Genomic DNA, 27,940 nt, shown 5'->3' on the forward strand with positions numbered 1-27,940 from the left:
CAGTTTGTGGTTCTATGAAGACAATCAGCACTAATTTCCCAGACTCACTGTTTAGTAGCCTTCTAGTGTGTAACCGTAAAGCACCAGCTCCCAGCACAGTTGCCCCCAAGGAGTAACCCACACCTTCTGCAGGGCGCTCTCTCATCACTGAGCCAGGTGCCGTCTGGCCATCAGCCTGGCCTTGGGGACAACCCCTATGTTGGGTCATGTCCTCACGGGGGATCCTCCTGGCTGTTGTCTTCTGAAACAGCCCACCTTCAGTTGCTAAAATGACAAAACCTATGGTACAAAACAGTCCTTTGTCCCCTTCAGTCCTCACTGTACCTGGCAGCCAGACTGTGGTCTGTGTGGTTGTCTTTTTCCTGTTTTGAGCTTCACTTTGGACCTGGACACAAGCATTGTTACTTGTGCTCTCAGTCTTACTAAGTCCCTTGTGAAAACAGTCCTTTGGTTTTCTGCTTGAAAACAACTTCCGCTTAGAGACAAAAAACTGGCTAATGCTGGACCAGAGACCATCATATTTCCCTTTCAGCCCTCCACTGGTTTCGAGGAAATAAATCATCTCCTATAATTAGACCCTGATGTGTTGCTCCAGCAATAGTGTTTCACCCGCCACACCCTGAAAGGATTGCATTTCCTTTAGGGCCATCGAGGACCGCTGCTGATGCACAGAGTAAACTAACTCTATTGTAAAGACAGGAGCGCCATGAAACTCTGCAGAATTCACATATCTAAAATTGTTTCCAGACAGACCTACAATCTTTAATCATCCGCTTCTCTCCTCATTCCAAACAACTCTTTCCAGTAGCTTCAGAAAGTGAAGAGAGATGATAATCCTGAAGCTTCTGTGACAAAGAGCTCAGCAGTTGTGAAATTGCTTGCAGCACATGTAGTCAACATATGGAGCTGGGAAAGTTTATTTCTAATTCATTCAGGTACTTTCTCTGGTTTAAAGTGATCAAAGAGGAGAAAGACACTAGTACTCTTAATTCTCTATAAATTGGTCCAAAGAAGTATGGGACACAGTAGACAATAAAAACCCAGTTATCCTCCTTTTATACTCCTTGGAATTTAGGAGATTTCAGAAAATTACTTCATTCAACAGAAGTGTATACCAACTAATAACAGACTCTGGGCTTGATGTAATTTCTTCTTTTCCTTAATTGATCACTGGGTCTGTTGGGAAATGCTCAAAATATATTGCATTCTCATCCTTACCTAGACGAAGAAATTGTATCTGTCTGGTATATATCCCTTTAGCGACAATGTCATGTCACAACTAAAAGTTGACTACATGGACAGAAAGCTTAGCATTTTGATCACTATCTTAGAGGGATTTCCTACTGACTGAAAAATCTTTAAGGAACTCTCTAAGGAATGTTAAATTAGAGGTCATTTTAAGCAACATAATTTATCTTACTGTAGTTTCTTTTCTCCCTCCCTCTAAGATAAAAGCAGGATAAAAGTGTGAGGAGTCAGAAGTCAGTGGTTTGGGGAAGGAGTGACACTTTATTTGGGGGAGATCTGTTCACTGATTAGCAGAGAACTTATTCACCTAGGAAGTGGAACCTCCTGGGGGTAAAATTCTCCTTACAGAGTATGCAGGAAATTGCAGGCTTTGGAACATTCTTGCAGATATGCAGATACAATCACATTTATATTGTCTTATCTCTTATGAACCATTTTTAGAAATACAGTTGATCCTTGACATGTTAGATTTTAATATGTGCCATTTGGACAACTCAGAAGCAACCCAAAGGATCAAAAATGTGTGGTTTGCTGAGGTAAAAATTTGAGTGATTTTCCAAACAAAACATTTGGTGAGAAGAGTGGCATTGTTTTACACGTTTGCATATATATCCCTTTAGTGACTGGCTTAATGAAGGCAACTGGATTCTTATATCTGCCTCTGCCTTCAATCTGTCAAAATATATTGTGTTTGGTTGAAGTATATAAAGAAAATTTAGCCTTACAGATGTGTACTAGAAAATGGAAGAGTGTTTTATTAACTCTTTTGGATAATTGTATATCATTTTCTTTGATTTATAACCTCTGGAAGGTTAAGTGTAATGCAATCATTGTATTTTTTGAAGTTTCATCATTGCTAAGAAAATCTTTCATATGGTCTTAGAGCCAGAAAGAGCTTCATTTCAGATGTGGAAATCAAGACATAGCATGTGACAGAACTAGGATGAGAATACTGGTATTCAGACTCCAAATTCCTGACCATTAAAGCAGGCTCCACATCACCTCGGGTTTAGCTGTCATGGTTTTTTGTTGCAAGAAACCCTTGTTTTTCAAGAAAATGAAAGTGTTATTTGTAAATTGTAATTTTTAAAATAATAAATACAAATTTTTATTTTTCCTCTGTTTCCCCTAAGCGATTTCATTTTTTGAAGAAAGTGAGCAAGAGGTTCAATTGACTATTGCAGACCCAGAATCAAGCAATGCAGGACTCTCTGTTTCGCTAATGGATATGAGGTGCAGTACCATCCTTTAACCCCTAGTAGGCACTCAAATATTTGCCAAGCTTAGTAAAACTTGACGTAAATACCTAACAGACTGAAATTACCATCTGCAAAATGTTTTTCTGTGAGAGTGCATTATGAAGTTAAATATATTCTTTAAAATTCTGTCAACTAGTAATTAATGTAACTAAAGTACAGAATTTTTGTGGAATCAAAAATTGCTTTTAGTTGTACTATTGTTCAGGAAGAACAATTTAAAGACATCTGAATTCTGTTTTCTTGGCTCGTGGTCCTAGTTTATTGTGTTGCTTTTACTCTTGTAGGTAATAAAACAGTGATTCAAAGACTAGGATACAATATAAATGTGACTCTCCTTTTTAGGTTGTTACTAACAGAGAAGGGAATCTCTTCCAGATATTTAAAGGGCTGGATTATCAGCAATTTTGTAAATATTTAGGATTCAGTACAACTCAATCTGGGTGTGGTTGCTTACTGATATCTGTAATTTTTGACATTGCATCCATTTTAGGGCTAATGTGATGTGTTGCTTGATTTATGAGCACTCAGAAATCCACAAACATTACAAATTAATAGATAAGACAGAAAATCAAGCATGATATGTGTTTCTATAATATTAATAAGGATAAGAATTTTGCAAATGAAGTATGACATGGGTTTACTTCCCCCCAGAATCCACTCAGAAGTCTCAGAACTTGAACACTTTGTGCAGTCTCTCTTGCTTCACATTCCTTTCGGGAAAATTCCTTAACTGTAATCTAAAAGTGAGAGGTAGACTGGTCTTCTCTTCAGACTAGTACTTTCCCTTCCATTTAGTTCATTTTTGAAATCTTAACTGGAAGTAAGAATAGCTGCCTTCGAAATAGAGACACAGATGTAGAGAACAAACATATGGACACCAAATGGGGAAAGTGGGGAGGGTTGGGGGGAGAATGAACTGGGAGACTGGGATACCAAATTGTACATTCTAAATATATGCAGTTTATTGTATGTTAACTGCATCTCAATAAAAGTCCTTAAAAAAAAGAAAAAAGAATAGCTGCCTTCTCCTACTCAGAATGTCTTTTGCCACCTACTATTTGTGTGACTCTAAGCAAGTTAGCTGGCTGAGGCTTACTTTTGTGAGCCATAAAATGAGAACAATATCTTCCTTGATACGGTGTTTAAGGGGATTAGAAGAAATAATGTACGTAAAGCTCTTAGTATAGCGTGTGACCAGAGCAAAACCCCATTTATCATTGGAAAATTAGTAGAGTTTCTTGAACAGACGAAGCCATGTTCCTCCTTCCCTCTGTAAAGCATTCCGGCAATGCCCATGGCGTGCTGAATGCTCAGGCTACTCAAGAGGGTGTGGCTGAGGACCAACAGCACTGGTGTCAGCTGGGTGACCGCCTGGTATCACCTTGTTAGAAATGCAGATTTTTAGGTCTCAACCCCAGACCTGCTGAATAGGAGTCTGTATTTTAATGATCCCTAGGTGATTCATAAGCACATTAAAATTTAAGCAGCAGTCTGACAAGTACACCTGCTTAACAAGTGTTTGCTCCCAAGCCGTTTGATACCAGTTGCTCTTGCTTTTGTAATTACATAATTAAGCTAAGTATCACATAAAGCTTAATAAGAGTGTGAAAAGAGAGCTGTTTTAAGAAAACTAAAGTTAAATGCTTTAGAACAATGTTAATGATGAGTTATAAAAATTGCTGTTGAAGTGTGTGTGGGTGAGGCAACCATAATGATTGGAAAAATGGTAAAGATCTGTAAGGCTGTGTGCTCTGAGGTCTTCTCTTTCATGTTTTAGCTTCTAGACTTCACTGTAAAGAAATTTAATACCACTTAGTCAATGGCTGGGGCCACCGTGAAAAGAGTGTGCTTAAACCAAAAGAGGAGGAGGACCTGGAGGTAACAGCTGCCAGCTAACTGCACATCTGGGCAGCCGGTCCTTTCTTAAAGGGAGAATCGAAGGACACACACAATGTTTGCTATCATCCCAATCTGTTTCTTAAAAATCTGCAAACCTATAGATACTTGCGTGGCATAAGTAAATAAACCTACGAGACGAATTTCTTATTTACTTTATTGAATGAAGACACCTACAAATGTGAAGACTTTGAAAGTCTTGGATGCAAAAATAATTTGTACACTTTAATGATGGCATTTGGAACCTGACGCTCAATCATGCTCTCTGCACACCAGTCTCTATAAATATAGTCAACAGTCATCCCCAGAGCTGTGAAGTGAATCTTGACTGATTTTTCACATTATTGTGAATTTGCTAACTAATCAAAATTCTGAACACAAATTGGCTCAGTCAGGATTCATGATGCATATCTAAACCACCAAGGAAATATCCAAGCAGGTTTAGGAATATGTCTTCCATCATCTCTACTATGTTTAACGGACCACAAATAGCCAATGGAGAAGGATGTTTATCTGAAGCATCTATCACAATCTCAAGCTTTCTTACATAACGGCAAACTGATGTAGTAAAAAGGAGTGATACTTGAAGTGAGAAGGCCTGTGTTTGAGAATGGGCTCTGTCATTCAGTTCCTGACTTAATGTCATTGGGGATTGGTAGTCACAATGTCTACCTCATAGAAACTTGGGTGGGATTAAGGAAGTGGATTTGTTGACTCCCTACAATGAGTCAGTAATGTTACTACATTTACTTATTATCTAGTTTAATTCTCAAAATGCTGTGAAGTTAAATATCTACATTTAGTAGATGAGGAATATAACACAGAGTTACGAAGTGGCAGAGATCAAATTTGAACCAAATTCTATCCAATACTAGAAGCTGTGTTCTTTTCTTTATACCAACCTGCATCCAAATAAGTGTGTGAAATTCATGTACATATTTGCTAATGAGTATTATAAATTGAATGTCAACATAGCATTCTTTATGTCTGTTTTCAGACAAGAACAATATGAAAGGTGTCCAATAACCCTACAGAATATCCTAAAGCATGAGGTTATCTCACACTGGAGGTCCCAAGAGATTATAAATTAGTTTTCCAACATGATAGTTTTCTATCATGTACTTTGAGAGTATAAAAAAGTTGTGGTAGAGAGGCCTTGGGAGAAAGGATTTATTTGGAGAATTGTAAATATTTAAGACCCCCAAATTCCTCCTCCCCCCACCAACGGCAGAAAGAAGATGGTTGTTTCCTCCCCATCAAAACCATATTAGAAATGCTGAATGGAGAACCACTCAGAGAAGAAAACTTGATATGCTTAAAGAAGCTTAAGAATAGAAGACTGAAGCCTGACCTTTACCAAAAAGCCTATCATTGTGTGACTGCTTGAGTGGCAGCAAAGAGAAGGTTTCTGTGCTTTCACTTCTAGTGGTGTGTGTTCTCCAAGAAGCAAATGTGGACCTAGGAAGAAGGGAACCAGCCTGGAGTGAAGAAGTGACCCTACCAGAGGGGGTGGATGGTGGGAGAATGTCCACAAGCTGAGAGACTGTTAGCCAGTTAGAGAGTGAACCCTCCAAGCCTCCCCAGATCCCCCCATCCCACCCCGGCCCAGTAAAAGGAGCCTCCAATAGAGGTTAGGGCCTCTGAGGAATCTGCATGAGAAATAGCCAGAAAACTGTAGGCCCTACACATCCAGAGGCAATAAAGGCAGATCACAGATGTGCCTACCGTGAAAATCTTTTTCACGAAATCCTGCCCTCCCTGGGCTCAGAAACATCAGCTAGTGTGATGGTTGTGGGGGAAAGATACTGATCAAGACCACCTACCATGCTTTTGCTATAATCTGCTCTGCCAGATTCCAGGACCAAGGGACTGTGATTATTACACTGTCCTGAACATTTTAATTCCTTAAATGTGATTATTCTTGTGAATGAAATGATACTTTCCCAAAGCATCATCCAGCAGTGGGGAAGAACCATTTACAGAATGAGTTCAAAGGAAATGGTAAGAAGGAATGAAAGTGCTTGTGATTTTTCCCTACAGAGGGCAATTCATTCACATACAGGCTTTATTATTATCTAAGTAATAGTGAACTATATAATATAGACTTCTGTATAATAATAGCTGTCTAAATAAAAGTGGACTTGATGCTGTTCCTCACTCATATTCAGCAGATTTGGGTGATGTAAAGGTCAGCTGATTGAGATTTCCTGGTGTGAAATTAGAGACCTGGAAAAAATGTTTATGATGACCCAACGTCTAGTACCTGGCATCTTAAAAATATCAAGCATTCAATAAACATTTGTTGAATGTAGTGCAAGATCCTCATTTTACAAATTCAGAAATGGATGTTCAAAGAGGTGAATTGATAAGGTCAGATAACTAGTCAGGGATGGAACTGAGACCTTCTATCAGACAATGGCCCTCTTGTTACTTCTCCACTCTGGGATAAGCTGCTTCAAAAAACTCAGTTATAAATCTAGGTGGGTAATTAGCCTCCAAAATTTGGACTTAACACAAAGTTTAATTCTTGCATGTGCTATAGGGATGATGTGGGCTAGTTGGGGGATATGCTATGGGGACACCAGGTTGTCAGAGTTCTACCATATCAGGTTGCTACCATCTCAACATGCAATTTCTAGAGTTGCTGCAGCAGAGGAAGAGAGCCATAGAGAAGGCACACTGTCATTTAACTCTCTTGAACTGAAAGTGACACATGTCATTTTCCACTCTTTAGCTATTAGCCAGAATTAGCACATGGTCCCACCTTCCTGTAAGGGTACTGGGAAATCTTCCAATGTACCCATGACAGAGAAGAGAAATGAATATGCTGACATAGTAATTGTTACCACAGCCAGAAGTGGAAACTCACTTTAACTTTTGTTTTCCTATCTAAAGTGTGTTTTTCTATCAAAACTGAGAAATGATTTCTGTCAATTGCAAGGCCACAGGGGAGAATGGTTGCTGAATGGTCAAGTCAAAATATCTCTTTAGAAGGTTTCTGTGTGCCAACGATAAGTTCAGTCCTGCTTAAGAAATTGCTGCAAAAGACACATTGCAGCCACATACTAGAGCAATCTATTAGAGCAATCTATAGTGCTGACCTGGCAAAAGAAAGTCCTGTGGTGAGATGTTTTGTTGACAGGTGCTATATCTTATTTGGAATGGAGGTTTTCCAGCCAAAAATAGGTCCTGTATTCTGATAACCAGATTGCCTCCCAGAAGGAAGAATACATTTATTTTAACAAATAATATAGTCTCGCAATGAATGGCTTCATTTTAAAACTTTCAATATGTGGATTTTATTCATTTTTCTAAGGAAGAAACTTTCTGTGAAACAAATTCCTACTGCTTCAGTTATAATGACTAAACACTGTTGTTGTTTGAAAGTGTCATAGAGAGACATGAGATAAGAAATTGGGGCTGAATGGAAATGTGATATGAATAAAATGGGGATGAGAATTGGGTTTTCCTCTTGCAATCTCTTAGAATTACAAACAGCTCAATATTTTTATTACCAATATATTTTGGTGCTTATAAATGTTTGTGATTAAGTTAAAAATAGAAACTTATCAATAGGAGTACCTAAATATGTAAAACAAATGTTAACACTCCTAAAGGGAGAAAAAGATAGCAATATAATAGTATTGTGGGACTTTAATACCTCACTTAGCTGATGGACAATCACCCACACAGAAAACTAATAAGGAAACATTGGACTTAGGTGACAGATTTAACAGATATATACAGAACATTCCATCCAAAAGCAACAGAATACATTCTTCGCAAGTGCACATGGGACATTTCCCAAGGATAGATCATATGTTAGGCCACAAAACAAGTCTTAATAAATTTAAGAAGATTGAAATCATATCAAATATCTGTTCTGAACACATTGGTATGAAAATAGAAATCCATTAGAAGAAAACTAGAAATTTTACAAATACGTGGAGGTTAAACAACATATTACCAAACATATTACTGAATCAAAGGATCAAAGAAGAAATCAAAAGAGAAATAAAAAATACTTTGAGACAAATGAAAATGTAAATACAGCATACCAAAACTAATGGGATGCAGCAAAAGCAGTTCTAAGAGGAAAGTTCATAGTGATACATGCCTACCTCAAGAAACAAAGATCAGAAATAGACTAAATTTACATCTTATGGAACTAGAAAAATAGGCAAATGAAGCCCAAAATTATAAGATGGAAGGAAATAAAGATCAGAGCAGAAATAAATGAGACAGAGACTAAAAAGACATTAGAAAAGATCAATGAAACTAAGCTGATTTGAAAAGATAAAGAAAATTGACAAAACTTTTGCTAGACTTATTAAGAGAGGATTTAAATAGAATCAGAAATAAAAGTGGAGATATTACAATTGATACTACAGAAATACAAAGGATCATAAGAGACTAGTATGAATAATTATATGCCAACAAATTGGACAACCTAGAAGAAATTGCCAGAAACATATAAACTGCCAAGGCTGAATCAAGAAATAGAAAATCTGAACAGACTAATTACTAGTAAGGAGATTGAATCACTATCAAAAAACTTCAAAAGTAAACAAACAAACAACAAGAACAACAAAAACAAAGCCCAGGACCAGATGGCTTCATGGGTGAACTCTACCAAACATTTATAGAATTAATACCAATCTTTCTCAAACTCTTCCAAAACTAGAAGAGGAGGGAACAGTTCCAAACTCATTTTACAGGCAAGGCCAGCATTAACCTGATATCAAAATCAGACAAGGATGCCATAAGTAAAAAAATTACTGGCCAATATCTTTGATAAATACAGATGCAAAAATACTCAACAAGTATTGGCAAACTGAATCCAACAATACATTAAAAGGATCCTACACCATGTTGAAGTGGGATTTATTACAGGGATGCAAGGATGGTTCAACTCCCACAAATCATTGTGATACACCACATTAACAAAATGAAAGATAAAAATCCCATGATCATCTCAATAGATACACAAAGAGCATTTGACAAAACCAACATTCATTTATGATAAAAATACTCAACAAAGTGGGAATGTAACTCAATGTAATATAGGCCACGTATGACAAACCCACAGCTAACATTCTTAGTAGTAAAAAGTTGAAAGCTTTTCCTCTAATATCAGGAACAAGACAAGGATACCCGCTTTTACCATTTTTATTCAACATAGTATTAGAAGTCCTAGCCAGAGCAATAGACAAGAAAAAGAAATAAAAGACATTAAAACTGGAAAGAAAAAAGTAAAACTGTCATTATTTGCAGATGACATATTCTAAAAAGACTTTATCAAAAACCTGTTAGAAATAATAAACAAATTTAGTAAAGTTTCAGGATGCAAAATTAATATACAAAAATTTGTTTTATTTCTATACACTATTAACAAGCTAAAAAAATAAAATTATTCCACTTACAATCACCTCAAGTAAGATACCTAGAAATAAATTTAACTACAGAAGTGAAAGACCTGTACACTGAAAATTATGACACTGGTGAAAATGCTCGTGGATTGAAAGAATTGATATTGTCAAAAATATCCTTACTACCCAAAGCAGTCTGCAGACTCAATGCAATCACAATCAAAATTCCAATGGTATTTTTCTTTCTTTAGGCTGGTACCGTACTGTTTGATTACTGTAGCTTTGTAATATGTTTTGAAGTCAGGCACTATGAGACCTCCAGCTTTGTTCTTTATCAAGATTGTTTCGGCTCTTTGGGGTCCTTTATGTTTCTCTATAAATTTTAGGACTTTTTTCTATTTCTAAAAAAAATGCCAATGGGATTTTGGTAGGGATTACATTGAATCTGTAGATCACTTTGGGTAATATGGACATTTTAAGAATATTAAGTTTTCTGATCCATGAACATAGGATGTCTTCCATTTATTTGTGTCTTCTTTAATTTCTTTCAGCAGTTTTTGTGGTTTTTAGTGTACAAGTCTTTCATCTCCTTGGTTAAGTTTATTACCAAATATTTTATTATTTTTGGTGATGTTGGAAATGAAACTTTCCTTTTGGGATAGTTCATTGTTAGTGTTTAGATATAAAACTGATGTTTGTGTATTGCTTTTGTATCCTGCAACTTTGCTTAGTTTCTTTATTAGTTTTAAAAGCATTTCTGTGGAGTATTTAGGGTTTTCTACATACAAGATCATGTCATGTGAACAGAGATAATTTTACTTCTTCCTTCTGATTTAGATGACTTTTATACCCATTTCTTGTTTAATTGCTCTGTCTAGAACTTCCAAGGCTATGTTGAATAAAATTGGCAATAGTGGGAGTATTTGCCTTATTCCAGATCTTAGAGATAAAGTTTGCAGTTTTCTACCACTGACTATAATGTTAGCTGTGGGCTTATATGTGGCTTTTATTATGTTGAGGTACATGCCTTCTACTCCTAGATTTTTGAGTGTTTTTATCAAAAGAGGGGCTTGAATTTTGTCACATGCTTTTTCTGCTTCTATTGAGATGATTATGTGATGTTTATCCTTCTTTTTGTTAATGTGGTGTGTTACATTGATTGATTTCAATATGTTGAACCATCTTTGCATTCTAGAGATAAATCTCACTTGACCATGGTTTATAATCATTTTAATGTACTTAAATTCAATTTGATAGAATTTTTTAAGCTCTTTATTGGAATATAATTGCTTTACACTCTTGTACCAGCTTATGGGGTACACCAAAGTGAATCAGCTGTATTTATACGCATATCCCTATATCCCCCCCCAGTGACTCCCCCCACTCTCCCCATCCCAGGCCTCCAAGGCATCACCCATCATTGAGTTGACCTCCCTTTGTTATACAGTGACTTCCCACTAGCTATCTATTTTACAGTTGGTAGTATATATATGTCTATGCTACTCTCTCACTTCGTCCCAGCTTCCCCTTCGCCCCCCGCTCCCCCAGCCCTGTGTCCTCCAGTCCATTCTCTGCATCTGCATCCTTATTCTTGTCCTGTCACTGGGTTCATCAGTACCAATTTTTTTTTTTTTTTTTTAAGATTCCGTATATATGAGTTAGCATACAATATTTGTTTTACTCTTTCTGGCTTACTTCACTCTGTATGACAGACTCTAGGTCTATCCACCTCATTACATATAACTCCATTTCATTCCTTTTTATAGCTGAGTAATATTCCATTGTATATATATATATGCCACATCTTCTTTATCCATTCATCTGTTGATGGACATTTAGGTTGCTTCCATGTCCTGGCTATTGTAAATAGTGCTGCAATGAACATTACGGTACATGTTTCTTTTTGGATTCTGGTTTTCTCTGGGTCTATGCCCAGTAGTGGAATTACTGGATCATATGGTAGTTCTATTTTTAGTTGTTAAGGAACCTCCAAACTGTTTTCCATAGTGGCTGTACCAACTTACATTCCCACCAAGAGTGCAGGAGAGTTCCCTTTTCTCCACACCCTCTCCAACATTTATTGTTTCTAGATTTTTTTGATGATGGCCATTGTGACCAGTGTGAGGTGATACCTCATTGTAGATTTGATTTGGATTTCTCTAATAATGAGTGATGTTGAGCAGCTTTTCATGTGCCTCTTGGTCATTCATATGCCTTCTTTGGAGAAATGTCTATTTAGGTCTTCTGCCCATTCTTTGATTGAGTGGCTTTTTTTTTTTGATATTGAGCTGGATGAACTGTTTATGTATTTTGGAGATTAATCCTTTGTCTGTTGATTCATTTGCAAATATTTTCTCCCATTCTGAGGGTTGTCTTTTTCTCTCACTTATAGTTTCCTTTGCTGTGCAGAAGCCTTGAAGTTTCATTAGGTCCCACTTATTTATTTTTGTTTTTATTTCCATTACTCTAGGAGGTGGATCAAAAGAGATCTTGCTGTGATTTATGTCAAAGAGTGTTCTTCCTATGTTTTCCTCTAGGAGTTTTATAGTATCTGGCCTTACATTTAGGTCTTTAATCCATTTGGAGTTTATTTTTGTGTATGGTGTTAGGGAGTGTTCTAATTTCATTCTTTTACATGTAGCTGTCCAGTTTCCCTAGCACCACTTATTGAAGAGGATGTCTTTTCTCCATTGTATATCCTTGCCTCCTTTGTCGTAGATTAGTTGACCGTAGTTTACCTTTGGGCTTTCTATCCTATTCCATTGATCTATATTTCTGTTTTTGTGCCAGTACCATATTGTTTTGATCCTGTAGCCTTGTAGTATAGTTTGAAGTCAGGAAGCCTGATTCCACCAACTCCGTCTTTCCTTCTCAACATTGCTTTGGCTATTCTGGGTCTTTTGCGTTTCCATACAAGTCGTAAAATTTCTTATTCTAGTTCTGTGAAAAATGCCATTGGTAATTTGATGGGGATTGCACTGAATCTGTAAATTGCTTTGGGTAATATAGTCATTTTCACAATGTTGAATCTTCCAATCCAAGAACATGGTATATCTCCCTATCTGTTGTGTTGTCTTTGATTTTTTTCATTGGTGTCTTATAGTTTTCTGAGTACAGGTATTTTACCTCCTTAGTTAGATTTATTCCTAGATATTTTATTCTTTTTGTTGCAGTGGTGGATGGGATTGTTTCCTTCATTTCTCTTTCTGATCTTTCATTGTTAGTGTATAGAAATGGAAGAGATTTCTGTGTGTTAGTTTTGTATCCTGCAACTTTACCGAATTCATTGATTAGCTCAAGTAGTTTTCTGGTGGCATCTTTAGGATTTTCTATGTATAGTATCATGTTGTCTGTGAACAGTGACAGTTTTACTTCTTCTTTTCCAATTTGGATTCCTTTTATTTCTTTTTCTTCTCTGATTGCTGTGGCAAGGACTTCCAAAACTATGTTGAATAGTAGTGGTGAGAGTGGACATCCTTGTCTTGTTCCTGATCTTAGTGGGGATGCTTGCAGTTTTTCACCATTGAGAATGATGTTTGTTGTGGGTTTGTCATATATGGCCTTTATTATGTTGAGGTAGGTTCCCTCTATGCCCACCTTCTGGACAGTTTGTATCATAAATGGATATTGAATTTTGTCAAAAGCTTTTTCTGCATCTATGGAGATGCCCATGTGGTTTATATCCTTCAATTTGTTAATATGGTGTATCACATTGATTGATTTGCATGTATTGAAGAATCCTTGCATTCCAGGGATAAATCCCACTTGATCATGGTGTATGATCCTTTTAGTGTGTTGTTGGATTCTGTTGGCTAGTATTTTGTTGAGGATTTTTGCATCTAAATTCATCAGTGATATTGGTCTGTAATTTTCTTTTTTTGTAGTATCTTTGTCTGGTTTTGGTATCAGGGTGATGGTGGTGTCATAAAATGAGTTTGGCAGTGTTCCTTCCTCTGCAATGTTTTGGAAGAGTTTGAGAAGGGTGGGTGTTAGCTCTTCTCTAAATGTTTGATAAAATTCACCTGTGAATCCATCTGGTCCTGGACTTTTGTTTGTTGGGAGATTTTTAATCACAGTTTCAATTTCATGACTTGTGATTGGTCTGTTCATATTTTCTATGTCTTCCTGATTCAGTCTTGGAAGCTTATTCCTTTCTTGATGAGTCTTGCTAGAGGTTTATCAATTTTATTTATCTTCTCAAAGAACCAGCATTTAGCCTTATTGATTTTTGCTACTGTTTTCTTTGTTTCTATTTCATTTATTTCTGCTCTGATGTTTATGATTTCTCTCCATCTACTAACTTTGGGTTTTGTTTGCTCTTTTTTCTCTGGTTTCTTTAGGTGTAAGGTTAGATTGTTTATTGGGGATTTTTCTTGTTTCTTGAGATAGGATTGTATTGCTATAAACTTCCCTCTTAGAGCTGCCTTTGCTGCATCCCATAGGTTTTGGATCATTGTGTTTTCATTGTCATTTGTCTTTAGATTTTTTTTGATTTCCTCTTTGATTTCTTCAGTGATCTCTTTGTTATTTAGTAGCGTGTTGTTTATCCTCCATGTGTTTGTGTTTTTTACAATTTTTATCCTGTAACTGATTTCTAATCTCATAGCACTGTGGTTGGAAAAGATGCTTGATATGATTTCGATTTTCTTAAATTTACCAAGCTTGATTTGTGACCCAAAATGTGACCTATCCTGGAGAGTGTTCCATGTGCACTTGAGAAAAATGTGTAATCTGCTGTTTATGCATGTAATGTCCTATAGGTATCTATTAAATCAAGCTGGTTTATTGTGTCATTTAAGGCTTGTGTTTCCTTATTAATTTTCTGTGTGGATGATCTGTCCATTGGTGTAAGTGGGGTATTAAAGTCCCCCACTATGATTGTGTTCCTGTCAATTTCCTCTTTCATAGTTGTTAGCATTTGCCTTATGTATTGAGGTGTTCCTATATTGGGTGCATATATATTTATAATTGTTATCTCTTCTTCTTGGATTGATCCCTCTATCTTTATGTAGTGTCCTTTCTTGTTTCTTGTAACATTTTTTATTTTAAAGTCTATTTTATCTGATATGAGTATCGCTACTCCAGCTTTCTTTTGATTTCCATTGACATGGAATATCTTTATCCATCCCCTCACTTTCAGTCTGTATGTGTCCCTAGGTCTGAAGTGGGTCTCTTGTAGACAGCATATATATGGGTCTTGTTTTTGTATCCATTCAGCCAGTCTGTGTCTTTTGGTTGGTGCATTTAGTCAATTTACATTCAAGGTAATTATTGATATGTATGTTCCTATTACCATTTTCTTAATTGTTTTGATGTTTTTTTGTAGGTCCTTTTCTTCTCTTGTCTTTCCCACCTAGAGAAGTTCCTTTAGCATTTGTTGTAGGGTTGATTTGGTGGTGCTGAATTCTCTTAGCTGTTGCTTGTCTGTAAAGCTTTTGATTTCTCTGTTGAAGCTGAGAGAGATCCTTGCTGGGTAGAGGATTCTTGGTTGTAGGTTCTGTTCTTCCCTTTCATCACTTGAAATATATCATGCCCCTCCCTTCTGGCTTGCAGAGTTTCTGCTGAGAAATCAGCCGTTAACCTTATGGGAGTTTCCTTGTACGTTATTTATCATTTTTCCCTTGTTGCTTTTATAACATTTCTCTGTCTTTAATTTTTTCAGTTTGACTACTATGTGTCTTGGTGTGTTTCTCCTTGGGTTTATCCTGCCTGGGACTCTCTGTGCTTCCTGCATTTGGGTAGCTATTTCCTTTCCCATGTTAAGGAAGTTTTCAACTATAATCTCTTCCAATATTTTCTCGGGTCCTTTCTCTCTCTCTTCTCCTTCTGGAACCCCTATAATGTAGATGTTGGTGCATTTAATGTTGTCCCAGAGGTCTCTTGGGCTGTCTTCACTTCTTTTCATTATTTTTTCTTTATTCTTTTCTGTACCAGTGATTTTCACCATTCTGTCTTCCAGGTCACTTATTCGTTCTTCTGCCTCAGTTACTCTGCTATTGGTTCCTTCTAGTGTATTTTTCATTTCAGTTATTGTGTTGCATATCGCTGTTTGTTTGTTCTTTAATTCTTCTGGATCTTTGGTAAACTTTTCTTGCAACTTTTTGATCTTTACCTGCAGTCTTTTTTCAAAGTCCTGGATCATCTTCACCATCATTATTCTGAATTCTTTTTCTGGAAGGGTGCCTATCTCCTCTTCATTTAGTTGTTTTTCTGGTGTTTTATCTTGTCCCTTCATCTCATTCAAAGTCCTCTGCCTTTTCATTTTCTCTATCTTTCTGTGGCTGTGGTTTTCAGTTCCACAGAATGAAATACTGCTGATACTGCTTGATCCTGCTGTCTGCCCTCTTGTGGAGGAAGCTATCTAGGAGGCTCATGGGTGCTTCCTGATGGGGGGGACTGATGGTGGGTTGGGCTGGGTGGGTGGAGCTCAGTGAAACTTTAATCTGCTTGTCTGCCATTGGGTGGTGCTGTGTTCCCACCTTGTTGGTTGTTTGGCCTGAGGCTACCCAGCACTGGAGCTTACAGGCTCTTTGGTGGGGCTAATGGCAGACTCTGGGAGGGCTCACGCCAATGATCACTTCCCAGAACCCCTGCCACCAGTGTCCTTGTCTCCTTGGTGAACCATAGCAGCCCCCTACCTCTGCAGGCAACCCTCCAACACCAGCAGATAGGTTTTGTTCAGTCTCCTATGGGGTCACTGCTCCTTCCCTCTGGGTCTTGGTGAGCACACTATTTTTTGTGCACCCTCCAAGAGTGGAGTCTCTGTTTCCCCCAGGCTTGTGGTGGTCCTGCAATCAAATCCCACTGGCTTTCAAAGTCTGATTCTCTGGGGATTCCTCATCCCGTTGCTGGGCCCCCAGGTTGGGAAGCCTAATGTGGGGCTCAGAACCCTCAATTTAGTGGGTTGACTTCTGTGGTATAAATGTTCTCCAGCATGTGAGTCGCCCACCCAGCATTTATGGGATTTGATTTTGATGCCATTGTGCCCCTCCTACCACCTCATTGCAGCTTCTCCTTTGTCTCTGGATGTGGTGTGTCTTTTTTGGTGAGTTCCAGTGTCTTTCTGTCGATGATTGTTCAGCAGTCAGTTGTAATTCTGGTGCTCTTGCAAGAGGGAGTGATCACACGTCCTCCTACTCCACCATCTTGACAAATCTGTCCGGTGTTAATTCTTTAAAAGTTTGGTCTTGGTAGGTTGTGTGTTTCTAGGAATTTATCCATTCCTTCTAGATTATCTAATTTTTTGGCATTTAATTGTTCATAGTAGTCTCTTATAATCCTTTTTTATTTCTATAGCGTTAGTTGTAATGTCTCCTCTTTCATTTCTGATTTTATTTGTCTTTTCTTTTTTCTTAGTCTAGCCAAAATTTGTTACTTTTGTTGATCTCTTCAAAATAAAAAACCATCTCTGAGTTTTGTTAATTATTTCTATTGTTTTTCTATTCTCTATTTCATTTGTTTCACTCTAATCTTTATTATTTCCCTCTTTATGCTAACTTTGGACTTTGTTTTTCTTTTTGTAGTTCCTTGAAGTATAAAGTTGGGTCGTTTGAGATATTTTTTCTCCTTTAAAGTAGGTGTATACGACTATCAACTTCTCTCTTAGTACTGCTTTTGCTGCATCCCAACAGTTTGGATATATATATTTCACTTTCATTTCTCTCAAAATATTTTAAAAATTCCCTTTTGATTTATTCTTTGATCTATTGGTTATACAAGAATGTGTTTCATTTCTATATGTTGATGAATTTTCCAGTTTTCCTTCTGCTGTTGATTTCTAGTTTCATTCCATTGTGGTTGGAAAAGATAGTTGATATTATTTCAGTCTCCTTAAATTTGTTAGACCTGTTTTGTGACCTAACATGTGATCTATTCTGGAGAATGTTCTGTGTATGCATGAGAAGGTACATTCTATCACGTTGGTTGGAAGGTTCTGTATGTGTCTAAGTCCATTTTGTCTATAGTGTTGTTCAAGTGCTGTTTCCTTTTGATCTTCTGTGTGGATATTCTATCCATTATTGAAAATGGAGTATTGAAATAAAATAGGTTAATTTTATTCCTTTGATTGGGCTATGTTTTCCTGCTTTTTCCCATGTCTTATAAATTTGTGTTGGTATCCATGCATTTGAAAAAACAAGCACCTCTCCAAGTCTTTACAAATTGGCTTTGTACAAGAAAATATCTTCACCAATGAGTGTATCTAGAGATTCTGGGGGCCTCTCAAACCCTTTCTGTTGATGTGTCTTCTCTGGATTTGTGTGCATAAATTCTCAGAGGGTTTTGTGTTTGTTTTTTCAGGTGCTTGTAATCTCATATTCCCTCTGGTGTCTGTCTGCAGTACTGCAGCTTCTCTGGAACAGCTGCAAGCCTCCCAGCTTTCTTTTGTTTCCAGCAGCCCCCAGGCTTCTAGAGTATTCTGGTCCCATCAGTGTTCCCTGTAGGTTAGACAGAAACAAGTCTCTCAGGCAACTCCCTGCCTCAAATGCTTTAACATTGGAGGTATGCTCTAACTTTTTCCTTTGCCAGGAAGAAGCCACTAGCTGAGAGTTGTTTAATGACTTTCTGGATCAATTCTGCCTTTGGTTAATTTCCAGAGTTCTGAAAAATGTTGATTTTGACAACTTTTTCCAGTGTTCTCATTGTTTTTATGGAGATACAGATTTTTGGAAGTTCTTACTCTGCCATTCTGGATGTGCATTTCCTCTATTTTGCCTTTATTCTTAAAATGTACTTGCAGTTAGTGCATAATCTAGATTGATATTCATATTATTTTATCTTATTGATTCTATCATTCTACTATTTTCTGGCTTCCGTTATTAATGTTAACAATCAACTGTCTAATTCACTCAGAATGTAGTCTGTTGCTAAATTGGTTGCTTTTTAAGAGTTCCTCTTTCTGTGTATGTGTGAGTTTAGTCTATGCGACTTTTTGTGAGTTTCTTTTTATTTACTCTTCTTGGCTTTGTTGGGCTCCTTGTGTCTATGGATTGATGTGTTTCAAGTTTATGGAAAATTCTAAGCCATTATCTCTTGAGATATTATTTGCAACCCATTCTCTTTCTCCAGAGCTCTGGTTTGGTAGAGCTCTGGTTAAATATATATTAGAGCTTCTCACATCTCTTAGCTTCTCTTCTGTTTCTTCTATCTGTGTGTGAACTCTGGATATTTTCTTCTCACTCTCCTTTCAGTCCATGAATCCTCTATATCTGTGCTTAATCTATCAAACTCATCTATTGTCTCTCAAATATTATTATCTTTTTTGTATAGAAATTATATTTGATTCTTTTTTTAAGAGGTAGAGATAAAGGCTTATCTTTATTTTTCTTCCAGTTTTATTGAGATATAATTAACATAGAGCACTATAATTTTAAGGAATACCCTTTTAATAATTTTTATCCTTTGCAGATATCTTTAGCATATTATATACTTTTAAACATTGTCAGCAAAGTTGTTTTATAGTCTGAATAGCAAGTTCGATATCTAGTGTCTTTGCAAGTCTATTTTTTTCCAGCTCTCTTCATGAAGTCTAGTTCCTATGTGCCTAGTGACTGTGTGCTGTATAGCATATTTGATTTTTTTTTGGCTATTGACAAATATTGCACTTACACTTTTTAAGAATAGAACACTTGAGATTGCTTTTGCCAGCCACATGTGCATAAGTAAGGAGCGCAAATATTTCTGGAGAACTTAAGCTAGGTTCAGAAGTTGAAATTCCCTAGTTTATTCTGAAGAGTGGAATGGGATATCATTCCATAAGAGTTACTTTAATTCACCCTCTTCCTGAATCCTGATGGTGTAGCCTTTTGGGGATGCCAGATCATTGTGGGGAGGATTTTTCCCTATTAGCTGTCTCTCTTGTTTGTATGTCAAAATTGAGGTTCACATTGAATAATGCCTTAAATGTGCAAGTGCCTTCTGAGAGCACTTATCTTTCTGGGTTATTATTTTCCCTCACTTTTGATTTTGTGTTTTGTTCCTTCCTTGTTTTCACTTTTATGTTTTTAACAAGATACTTTTAATATTCTATCAAGGTTTTTAGCTGTGTTCTGAGATAGAATTAATCTGAATTATCTAATAAACTATTAACAGAAATAGGAATTCCAGCACCTTGCTCAGAGAGCTTCATGGATATCATGCTGCTTTCTTTAGATGCTATTTTTTCCCTTTCTCATCAGGTCCATTATTGGTTTTACAGGCAGATCAGTGATTTTTCCATACATTCTCAGTATACTGTTTTGATCTTCCACCCCTTCAACAGTTGAGTTATACATATGGCATCACATCTTTCTATTGCTTTGGTATCTCCAACTTTCTGTAATATCCATGTGATGGTACTTCTCTATTTGTATTAGTATTTTTGATTCACTTTGTTACTCTTACACTTCACATTTTGTAAGATACAAGAATTGTTTCTAACTTTCTTCCCAGATAATTTCCCATGAAATATATCCTCTTCTTCTCTTATGGTCCTTCTTCATCTGTCAGGCTGGGGTCCTCTGGAGAAAGTTTTGAAGCTGTATCTGGGCACTATTATCCCTCTCTTCCTCATTTTTCAGTTCAAAGATTTCTTGGTTTTACCAGTAGGTTTTCCACCCAATAGAATCCTCTCAGCCTTCAGGATGGGCAGGCAGGCCCTCAATAGGACTCAGTGTACTGATGAATTGAGAATAAGATTCAGAAAACTAAATTCTATTTTTCATTGATATCCTCAGATTGAACTCTTCTCATTTCTACCTTCTTTCTCTGACAAAGCTACTACTATCATTTGGAAGAAGAAATGAAAATTACCTGTGCTTCCATGACCCTCAGCTTCTTACCTAAAACCTTCTCACAGGAAGCATTTCTTTTATGGCATTACTATTCATTCCTATGGAAGTATGAGTATGTCTGATGCATTTAATGAGCCTTGGCAAGTTTTTCTTCAGGGCTTAGACATATGCTCTAAGAAGCCAATTATCTTAGGGCACGTTGTGATGTCAGGACAGAAATCTACTGCAACTGTTTCAAGGAAAAGAGAGATTAATTGTAAGAACACAAGGCAGTATTATAGAATCCAATTGTTGGAAACACAGTCAGGTCGCTTGAGAGATAGAAAGTAACCAGGCAGCTATTTTTCCCATTTCTGTCTTGCTCTCTTTCATCATGGTCCCTTGTTTCTGTTCTTTCAGTGTGTCTATTTTGTTCTCCTGATTTTCTTTCTTATTAACCAGTGCATATATGGCTAAAAATGGCTGCCAACTCAGAATCTTTATATCTCTAAAGCCTATCACCATATAATTAATAGTTTCTATATCTATTAGTTAAAATTCCTAAGAGAGATTTTGATTATCTCTGCTTAGTTTAGGTGTCTGCCTGTGTTTCTTTATTTTATTTTATAATTAAAATTTTTTATTGAAGTACAGTCGCTGTACAAAATTATGTAAGTTACAGGTGTATAATATAGTGATTCACAATTTTTAAAGGTTATACTCTGTTTATAGTTATTATAAAATATTGGCTATAATCCTTGTGTTGTACAATATATCCTTGTAGCTTATATTATACCTAATATTGAAAGTTTGTACTTCTTAAACCCCTGTAATGGCCCTTCCTTCTTCTCGCTCTCCACTGGTAAGCACTAGTTTGTTCTCTGTATCTGTGAGTCTGCTTCTTTTTTGTTGTATTCATGAGTTTGTTGTCTTTGTTAGATTCCACATATAAGTGACAAGTGACTTATTCCACAAAAGACAAACAGAAAGACTTTGTCTTACTTATTTCACTTAGCCTTATGCCCTCCAAGTTTATCCATGTGGCTGAAAATGGCAAAATTTCATTCTTTTTATGACTGAGTAGTATTCCAGTGTATACATATATACCACATCTTCCTTATCCATTCATCTGTTGGTGGAAACTTAGATTGCTTCGATATCTTGGCAATTGTAAATAATGCTACTGTGAACATTGGGGTGCATGTATCTTGTCGAGTTAGTGTTTTTGGTCTTTTTGGATATATACCCAGGAGTGGAATTGCTGGGTCACATGGTAGTTCTATCTTTTGCTTTTTGAGAAACCTCCATACTGTTTTTCACAGTGGCTGCAGCAATTTACGTTCCCATCAACAGTGTAGGAGGGTTCCCTTTTCTCCACATCCTTGCCAACAATTGTTATTTGTGTTCTTTTTGATGACAGCCATTCTCACAGAATGTGCTGTGGCAAAGACAGTGAGATCATCTGGTCTAAACATAGAAAATAGATTCTCTTAGATGGTGGTGTAGATGGAGAGTTAGTGATTAGTGTCTCAGTACATCAACATATTCATTGTCCTGGAATGGAGAAACCCTTCTCCACTTTTTAAATGCATGAAGTGTCTTCTTCAATTCAATTATTTTAACATGTATACTAAGGGCAGAGATAGGCAGGTTATTTCTTATTGTTAATTGACTTGTAGATTTATGGGTTTTTAGGTTGTCGTCTTTGTTGATTAAATGCTTCAGTTTCACCCTCCCTGACCACATGGGTGTCACACAGACCACATCAAGAGTTATCTTTTCTATGTGTGTTCTTCTAGTCACTAAGTTCTAAACTTTAGCGTTGCTTCCCTTCTGAACTTTCAGGATCATGTCCTTCTATTCTTTCTAGTCTTCCAATGAACTGGAAGAGGGTTGCTTTCTCCCAAATAGGGATACCCTCTTACTCCTAAAATATATATCATCTGTGAGACTTTTGAATCAGACAAACCTAACACCCACTTTGCAGATTTCCCCCTCACAAGATGAGGTGCAGATCCTGATGGTTCTCCCTGGAAACAGTCTTGTTCCCATGTCTAATAGTGCCATCGTTCTAGTAAGCACTTCTCTGTTAACTCAAGGGTCTGTGGATATCTTCATATACTTTTTAACTTTTTGGATAACTTCTTCTGTAACCTGCCTGTCCATAGCCCATGCCAATATTTTTCTTATTGATTTACTGGAGTTTTTTTTTTTTTTTAATGTTCTAGACATTAACTCACTGTTAGTTGTCTTTCATTCTATCATTTGTCTATTTATTTAATGAGGGACACTATTCCTTACTGATCAGGTATCTTTATTTTGATGTAAACAAATTCTTCTCTTTTTTTGGCCCTTTGGTTTATGTTATTTAAGAAATCTTTTCCGCCCTCAAGCTATTTGCTTGCACGTTGTTTTTGTAAATGCATGTATTTATCTTTTACAATTAGCTCTTCATCTCCCTGGAACCTACCTTTTAATGTGGGATTAGCAAGAGATCCAGTTTTATTTTTCTCCATGTTGTGAGCCAGTTTTCCAACACTGTCAAGGTAATGTCTCACACAATGTTTTCCTTCCTCTGTGTGTGTATGTGTGCATGTGTGTGTGTGCATGTGTGTGCTTGCTTTTACTCTGTTGCTCACCTGTTTCTTCTTGAATAAATATATCTAATGTTTAAGTGTCCTTCATGGAACAGCTTTAGGTAGGTCCCATAAAATTAAAGATGTAAATCTTTCTTTTTCTAAATAGCCTTAATAGTTAAAAACTAACATGACACTAATATAAGACAGCTACCATTCTATAATCTTTATTTATTTTGGCCACACCACGTGGCTTGCGAGATCTCAGTTCCCCAACCAGGGATTGCATCCAGGCCACGATAGTGAAAGCCCAGAATCCTAACCACTAGGCAGCCAGGGAACTCTCTATAATCTTTAATATCCTTTTGAAAGTAAAGATTGTATAGAAATATTTATCGTTTCCAACATCAGATTGTTTAACTTACAATTTTGTTATTAATTTCTAATTTTATTGCATTATGGTCAGAGATCCTCTGAGTGGTGTTAATCCTTTGGAATTAATAGAGTTTTCCTTTGTAGTCTTAAATATGGCTGTTTTTGTAAAATTCTGTGTGTACTCAAAAAGAATGCATGTTTCCTGTTTGTTAATCATGTAGTTTGGTATCTTTAATACTTTGAGTTTGGTGATTCTATTTTCCAGATATTTTATAACATTTCTAATATTTTATTTGTACAATCTATTAGATTCTGAGACAAGGATGTTAAAGTATTCAACTACAATTGGTAAGTCATCTATTTCTTCCTGTAGTTCTCTTAGTGTTGTTTGGTGTATTTTGCAGCTGTATTTTAAGGCACATATGAGTTTATAATGGTTAAATCTTCTTGCTCAATTATCCCTTTTTCTAATACATAATTTTCTTTCTGTACTTTATGCTTTTTTGTCATTAAATTCTACTTATATATATATATTTATATTTAAGATATTTATTATTTAATATTTACATTTTAGTTTCTTTCATGTTAGGTTCTTTAACCTTCAATGATTTTTGTTTTTTTGTTTTTTTGGCCACGCTCTGCATGGCATGTGGGATCTCAGTTTCCCGATCAGGGATGGAACCCGTGGCCCCTGCAATGGAAGCACAGAGTCCTAACCACTGGACTGCCAGGGAATTCCATTAGGTATTAAGAGAGGATCTTACATTTCTTTTAGTTCATGTTTTCCTAGCATAACTTTTCCATCCATGTTTAATATTTAATTTTCTTTTTGTCTTAGGTGTGTCTCTTGTTGCCTATACATTGTGGGGCTTTAATTTTTCATTCCAACATGAGACTGTTTTCAATTAGTGACCAAGACCACTTAATTATAATTAATCTTATATTAAGATATTTCACACATTTTATGGCCAATACTCATGTTTACTTACCCATATTACTTTCTTAACTATCCAAATCTCTATTTTCTCCCCTAAAAGAGAAAGCTTTAGTCTGCTCTCTTGTCATGTTGATCTTGCCCTGATCTTGTCAATATTAGCAACATTTTAGTTTGGGGTATTTATTTGGCAATCTTTGAGTTTTTCTTATGTGAGGTCTTTTATCTTTCATCTTGGAGGATTTAAATAATACTTTTTCAAATATATCTCCCTCTCTATTTTCATTTTTTGGTCTTCTTCTGCGACTCCTTTCATCCAGGTATTGGATAGAGACACTTTCATAGTCACTTCATAGACTTATCAGCCTACAGATTCATCTTACCAGCTATGATTTCTGCTTTGGGTCTTTCTAAATAATGCCCATTTTTTTTTTTTTTTTGAGAACTACCAACTAGGTTTTACAAGTTATGCAGCAACATGTCAGGGGAATCTTTGCCTGACTAATAGAGTAATGGTGGCTATACGCCCACTGAAATTTACAAAAAGCTGTTGAAGATTCCAACTCAGCCTATTGGGAAAAAACATACTGGCTTATGTGGCTCTGGATGGGGAGAAGGAACTGACAGTTGTCCACTCTGGGTATAGCATATCCACCAGTAAGGACAGGTCTTATTTAACATTTTGCAGTAGAAAATTATCCCTGGTTTTTAGATTTAGTTTTTTAAAAAATGAAAAAGTCATTTCTATCCCTTTTAATGGAACCAGCCTCCCACCCCTGCATACCCTTTCACTAGGCCCCTGAGTGAAAGCTCAGCTGCAGGGTGAAGTCTCTTAATCTCTGCTCCCAGTTAGATGACCCCTATTTGACCAGTCTGCTCAGCACTTACTCATTTGCTTGAGCCAGAAGCATTAATCAAGAATGAACTTGATTTCATTAATCAAGAATGAACTTTGATTTGGGCTTTGATGCTCACTTTGACCCTCCTTGTTCCCAAGCCCCTTTGATACCAGCTTCTATGGCTTGGAGTACTATCCTCCTGACTCAGCAGTTCACCCAGGCCTTACTGCACCTCCTATTCCAGGTACAAATGCTCCTTGGGTCCCCCCTTGTACACTTGGGCCAGGATCTAAACCTATCTGGTTAGCCCTGTTTGCATCTCCACCAGGGAAGTGGATCCTACAAAATGTGGGAACACTCTTACTGTTCCCCAAAACAAAAAGTACTGAACAAGAGCTTTTGCCAGTCCTTCCAAGGTGGCAATTTAAAAAGCAGAGGCATTGGGCACTCCTGATTCAAACCCTAGCTCAGCAACTTACTGTGTGACTGTGGTGGGCACGTTATTCAACTTGACTTCCATTTGGTTTTCTCATCACTAAAATGGGGCTAAAATGTTTGACTGTTATAAAGGGGTGGTAAGTTAATGTCCATAGGTTCATATTGACTATGGTGTTTCAATGATTGGTGTTCTTTTCTTTTTTTCTTCTCAAATCATCTCTATTTGAGGGATGTTCTTCATAAGTTCTCTGTAACTTAACCCCATTTTAAGCCTCACAATAGCCCTCTTGTGGAGACAACGTACAGAAGGTATAATGCTGTGTGCACTGGAGAAGTGCTATATCCAGAGAAGGGCTTGCTGCCCTGAGAACTAACTACCTATCCTGCTGGGCAAAGATTTCGAGGACTTGCAGCTGGGTGTACGTTTCAGCATGAGAGACCAGTGTCCTAGCTCTCATTAGCCAGCCTGGCAGGGTTGGATGGAAACAGATGTCCTGATCTATTCTGTCTTTTTTTTTTTTATTCATTAAAGACATCTCAGTTGGTTTTTATTGAATATGTACTTAGCACTTCACCAGTAACACTCTGAGATTTTATTTGGAGATGATTTCTCCGAATTAAAATGAGATATTAAGTCTCTTATGTAAAGGAGACTGAGGTGATATGCAGTGGCATTGCTGATCAGTCAGTGAAAAGTGAGACAGTTTGTCAGTGGAAGGGTTTCTAGGAAAGTTAGGTAGAAGGCATTGGATGTCTGTAAATGGAAAAGGGACACTGGCCAGTGACCTAAGACTGGCTGGTCAATGCTTAAGGTAATGGAAAATCTGAAATCTTTAAGAGGCGCTTGCTAATCCAAATGGAGGAAGATATGATACTAGAAACTCTTCCTGACCTAAGCTGGTTTACAGTTTCAGTGACCATGTTTTCTCTCCTTCAATGCTTCATATTTTTCACAGATATTAAACATGTTAATTCTACGTCCAGAAGAACAAAAACCATCAGAATATTGTTAGTTTTAAATTTTCAAATGTGGTTTCTTTGTCTTCACGAGCACGTATAATCATCCTTTTTCTTTATGCGTCCAACGAATTCCCCAACCTCTTTCCCCACCCCATGCAAGTTATCTATGGATTGGTTTAGTAAAATTAATTTTCCTAAGCTTAAGTTAGGAGTGAGGCATCTTGTTTTCTCTCTCAAAATAACAAATGACTGTTGTTTTCTGAGCTTTCTAAATATGCTTTCTAAATATGTTTTCTGATCCATCCTCTTCATGAATAATCTTATTTTAAACTCTGTGTTAACTCCAACCATAAGGTGTTGAACTGTAATCTAGCCAATGAAAGAATTACTACTTTAGACCTTATTGTCAAGAAAATGAGTCCTTGCTAAGCCTTTATGCAGAGATCTTGTTGTGAGAATATTTCTTATAACTTACCTCTCCCACCCAGCGCTAATGTGGAGAAAAGGTCACACGCAGCTACCACCTACAATCCCATGTGTCACTTTGGTTTTCCACCCCATGTGTGTGTTTTTCCACCCCAAAGATATCAGTGATTATGGTTTAAGGGTATGGGCTCACTTGGCAGCTTTGACACAAAGAAACTTTGTCATGAGGGTTACTATTAACAAATATTTGCTGTAGAGCCGAATGAAAGTGTATGAAACATCTGTTGAATCAATGACAATGAATGAAGGAATAAATGAGAAGGGCTGGAGCTCCATGATGATAGCATTTCTGTCATTTCTTTTCCAACATCTTTCCCTCCTCCAGGAACCATGATATCCATGTGTATCCAAAGGCTGGTTTTGGATCAAAGCAAGTGGGCAGCTGACCATCTGAGTTCAAGTTACCCTGTGGAAGCATCAGATTTTACGGTATGATGGGAAATTATTTTTGTTCTTCAGTGTCACAAGAGTAATGATACTCATTTGCATATCCCAGTGGAACACAAAGGGAGAAATGTAGCCCTGATGTGTCCTTTCTGGAAAACATTCCCCAGATCTCCTGAGGCCAACAATTCTGGTTGCTCTCATCTATCAATAGTATGAAGAACCTACAAATTGCTCCTGTTCCCCTGTATTAATTCATCACAGTTCTCACTTAATCCTCATTTTTTCCATTTCATGCTTTCCAGATCTGAAAATCTTTCCAACAGTGGCCTTTATGTATTCTAATAATGTTTAATTAGTTGCCTTTTATCCAGCCTACATCTTCAAAACTATCTTAAAAATCAATGATTGTAACAATTCTAATGATC

General features: G+C 36.8%; 1 long non-coding RNA gene across 1 annotated transcript; it reads left to right on the top strand.

The window, feature by feature from the left end:
- Positions 1 to 2,408: 2,408 nt before the first annotated feature.
- On the top strand, positions 2,409 to 27,684 carry LOC130852474 (uncharacterized). The gene is made up of 5 exons (XR_009053359.1): positions 2,409 to 2,481; positions 22,968 to 23,066; positions 23,781 to 23,819; positions 24,133 to 24,215; positions 27,454 to 27,684. It is a non-coding gene; the product is annotated as an uncharacterized LOC130852474 (long non-coding RNA).
- Positions 27,685 to 27,940: the final 256 nt, after the last annotated feature.

The sequence above is a fragment of the Hippopotamus amphibius genome, chromosome 4, assembly GCF_030028045.1.
Source record: "Hippopotamus amphibius kiboko isolate mHipAmp2 chromosome 4, mHipAmp2.hap2, whole genome shotgun sequence".
Taxonomy (NCBI): Eukaryota; Metazoa; Chordata; class Mammalia; order Artiodactyla; family Hippopotamidae; genus Hippopotamus; species Hippopotamus amphibius.